Here is a 4,546-nt window from a genome sequence, read left to right on the forward strand (position 1 = left end):
GAACGGTGTGAATAGAGCGGCTCATTGCTCACTCACTGGTCTCATTGCCCGTTTCGGTCGCATTACACAGAGGGATCTGACTGAGGTAATACCAATGACATTGACGTGATCATGTTACATGCCCACAGCATTTGCACCTGAGACACTACCGGTGATGTAATTAATTTGTTCAGTAACAATGGGAGAGTTTGGGACCTTGTCACTGGAGATCGATCTCCTGTATAAATCAGAGCCTGTTGCAGTGCGTCAGTCCAGAGTGTCTTGCGAGCTGTGGAATTCAGAGCAAAAGCGTTCACTGTGTCACTCAAATGGGATATCCAGTAATCTGGCGGATAGAAGACATTTACTACCCTGTTATTTCAGCCGCTGGAATTCCCGGTAAGCCACTGACACACCAGCAAACGGCAGAAACTGAGAGTTAATTCTGAAGTCCTGAAGCGATTCGCTCGGTAATTCTTTCCACAGCGGAAGGCGCTGATAATGTTAATCGCATTGCTTTCGTAGCGGGAGGCGTAGCGTATTGAAGCCTAGATGCTGCCTTTTCGCTGCCTCGATGTCATGAGGTAATTGTGAATTGAAATGTCTGTAAGGAGGAGACCGGGCTCTATTGCTTCTGAGGGAACCAGTTGTCTTTCTTTCTGTCCACAGGAATTGCATGACTGGGTGAGCAGAGGGAACTGCAGATGTGGATTTCATTTCATTCCTGTGCTGTTCAGAGCCAGTTATGCTGATAATGAATGCACATCCCGTACTGCGGCCGAGAAAGTATTTAAGCAGCTGTCCTCTCGCCGGTTTGAGAATGCACCCAGAATTAAACCATTTACAAAACTCTTGGCAAATCTTGGCAACTCAGTTACGCGGAGAATGCACATTGTCAGTTGCTTCATATAAACTGGGTCCAGTATTCACCCTTCGAGGCAGAAACAAAAACACAAGACCTAATTTGATTCTATCACACTGCGGCTCTATTCCACTTACTAGTCAGGAATTTCTCTGTTCTCTTCCCTCTCTCTTTCAGTAAACCTAGTGGCGATTGTGATCCTTTCCCGAGGAAAGTGCGGTCTCTCCAAATGTGTCACTCGCTACCTGCTGGGAATGGCAGCGGCCGATCTCCTCGTCGTTGTCTCTGACCCTCTGCTGAAGTGGACGGTTTTGATATATTTTAGATTTTCTTTCCTCTATTGGACACCCGTTTGCAGGGGAGTTCGTTGCCTGCTTTTAGCCAGCACCGGGGTCTCTGTCTGGCTGACAGTCGCGTTCACCTGTGACAGATTTGTGGCCACTTGTTGTGAAACGCTGAAAACAAAATATTGCACCGAAAGAACAGCGGGTGTGGTTACCGGGGCAGTGAGTGTTCTGGGCTGTTTGGAATGTATCCCTTTTTACTTTACATTAGAGCCTTCGGAGATAATTAACGGAGTTTTCTATGGCTGTTTTACAAAAGAGAGTTTTTTTACGTCCCCCTCGTGGGCCGCATTTGAGACGATTCATCGCATTTTCATGCCGGGTCTCCCGTTTGTTCTGATTTTATTGTTCAATGCTCTGACAGTGAGACGGATCTTTTCCGCCAATAGAGTCCGGATAGGGCTCCGGGGCCGCAGCAACGGAAAGATTGACAAGGACCCGGAGATGGAGAACCGAAGGAAATCGGTCGTTTTTACTCTTCAGCATAACCGGTAGTTTTATATTTCTGTGGGTGACACGACTGGTGTTCGATATCTATCGACGGATTGCAATCATCAATCGTTACACGGACGGGGATTCGATTTATATCGCAGAATCCACGGCGACGATGCTGCAGATCCTCAGTTCCTGCACCAACACATGTATTTACGCCGTGACTCAGAGCAAGTTCAGAGAGGAGCTGAAAAACGCGGTGAAATACCCGCTGAAACTGTTAAACACATTCGTTAAATCATAGAGCGACCAGCTTATTTCTGCAGTAGAATTAAGCCAAGGGCCATGTTTCCTCCATAAGCTATCCACTTGCCTATATATACTGCCGATATATATATATATTGTATACACGGCTGACAACCGAGCAATTGATATAGCGGTAATATATTTTCCTCGCTGTCTACCACGTACAGATAAAAGTTGTCCTTCCTCAGATTCCTCTCAATTCACCCAGACCTTGTACAACACTTGAACAACCACGGACGGTCCAGTAAGGTCCCGCCCGTTTTATTTTCATTCTCTCCATGAGATTTCATTCTTGGTTCTGGTGATGCTGGCAGCGTTTCACTCAGGGATTGATCAGTCAGGATGGATCCGCTCCCTTTTCTCCACCATGTCCGCTGCTTGTTACTCTTCCTTTTAGTGCTCACTGTGTTTTACTCCCAAACACTCGCACGATGCCCTCGATTCCACCAGAACCTCCCGCTATTCTCTTCTCCTCCGCCAAACACCAGTTTAGATTGGTCAGTTTCACCGTAAGAGGAAATATTAGCGGATTGAAGCGTTCTGGGGTCATATGTGTGTTTTTTTTTTTTCAGCTCCGGCTCCGTCTCCAGAATGCTCCTTTTTTTGTCCGTGCGCATCTTTTCCCTCGATCGCATCTCAAGGTCCTGTGTTTCCTTACATCAAATTCTGTTCTCTGTCTCTCTCTCAATCTGCACGTCCAGTCCCGTTCTGACAGAAACCAGAAACCAGTCTCACTGCAGTACTTCGCAAAAAAAATATTTACACTGATAACAAAAAAGTAGGCAGAAACATAAAGAACTTCTGGAGCAACGGAAAAAAAAATATCGGCCTTTTTTTACTCTCTCTCTCTCTCTCTCTCTCTCTCTCTCTCTCTCTCTCTCTCTCTCTCTCTCTCTCTCTCTCTCTCTCTCTCTCTCTCTCTCTCTCTCTCTCTCTCTCTCTCTCTCTCTCTCAATCTCTCTCTCTCTCTCTCTCTCTCAATCTCTCTCTCTGTTTTTTCTGTCTTTCTCTGAACCTTCTCTGAAACTAATTAAGCTCTCCGTAATCTTAAATCGATATAAAAAAAAACACTAGCAATCCGAATTAAAATCAGTACTTACTGGAAACACTCAGCTGATAAGGATGGTTTGGTTAAAATTTTAATTAATAATTGAGGCATCTGTGCTTACCATTCATCGCTGTATGTTACCGTATTCTCCTTAATAAAGTAAATACTTCGTGTCTGTATAATCATTGAACACTGTATCTTTTACATTGATTATCTGATGCGCCAAGCCACAAATAGAAATATCGCAGAATTACTTTCGGAGCTGTGGTACAGCTTTCTGACCGATCATTACTCTCTCTGTTGCAGTTCCAGTTCCGTCTCACTGATATCTGTCCAGCAAACGATCAGCGTTATGCAACACCGGTGATTATTCTGGACCGGGGTTTGACGCATATAACCGGTAACACGACCTGTAGCGTTTCGACCGCAGAATAGATTTACGTCAGTTTTTAGTAACTCAATGTTTTGTCCTAAATAATATCTCCGATGATATGTAAGGATTATGCCCACCTTCGGCCACCCCGTGAACACAATAACAGTCTGAATCCCACGATACTTCATTCCAGTCTTGGCCACTTGCACACCCAATCAGATTGAGTGGCTTAATAACTACGCCATCACTGTCTGGCATGATTAAATGACAAACTATTGCATTCCGGAGATGTTAATGACCAGGGATTAACTTTGTTGTCTGAAAACAGCACATGTCCTTCTGTTGTTGACTGTTGTACTGTTGTTGGCGACATATCTTAGACAAACAGGCACGACTTTTACACCTGATTTTAATTATAATATTATACATTGGGTCGTCTGAGGCCCCCAGGCCGTTGTGATACATTGCCACTAGCAAACCCTTGCTGAACATTGACGAATAATTGGAAAGGATCTGGATAGTCAGATATGCCCAAAGCAGGGGAGGCTGACAAAGCGGTGTTGAGAGCATTAAAAGCTGTGTTCATTTCCCGAGTTCACTGTATTCCGGTGGACATGCTCGGTAATGAGGGTTGTCGAAGAGGAGCCTCCATCATTCGATATTCAGAAATCCAATGACTACAGTAATCGACCGTTCCAAAACGGGCAGCATTTCAGTTCGTGTGCGGGGAGGTGGCTCATTAATAAAAGCTGCAATTTGTTCTTTGGAAAGTGGTTCAGTTCCTTCAGAAACCATGTGTCCCAAATACTGCAGAGCGGAAAGACAAAGCTGATGTTTATTGATGTTTATTTTGTCCATTTTCAGCATGGTTTGTCCATAAAGCAACAAAGTCTTTTTTTCACAATTATGTCGGCTGGGAGAGACAATAAGTAGATAATCGGCACTTTATAAAATTATACTTTACTCTGGCAACTGGACAGCGCTTAAATCCCGTATGACTGCTGCGGCATAAAACGAAGGTCTCTCAGTATACTCAAGATTCAACCTGGACCAAGTTCACTGTCTACCACTGTAAGCAAAAACGAACAAATACTGACTATTCTTATGAACTGGGATGGAGAAAAGGGCAGAACAGGGTCTATAAGAGAATAACATTCAGATGTGGCAGGAATACCGAGAGGTTAACGTCAGTATTGTCAAAG

The 4,546-nt window shown here is 44.4% G+C and overlaps 1 long non-coding RNA gene across 1 annotated transcript; it reads left to right on the forward strand.

Moving 5' to 3' along the window:
• Window positions 1-281: 281 nt before the first annotated feature.
• On the forward strand, window positions 282-4,327 carry LOC132386183 (uncharacterized). The gene is made up of 3 exons (XR_009509426.1): window positions 282-378; window positions 3,278-3,334; window positions 4,209-4,327. It is a non-coding gene; the product is annotated as an uncharacterized LOC132386183 (long non-coding RNA).
• Window positions 4,328-4,546: the final 219 nt, after the last annotated feature.

The sequence above is a fragment of the Hypanus sabinus genome, unplaced genomic scaffold, assembly GCF_030144855.1.
Source record: "Hypanus sabinus isolate sHypSab1 unplaced genomic scaffold, sHypSab1.hap1 scaffold_105, whole genome shotgun sequence".
NCBI classification, from domain to species: Eukaryota; Metazoa; Chordata; class Chondrichthyes; order Myliobatiformes; family Dasyatidae; genus Hypanus; species Hypanus sabinus.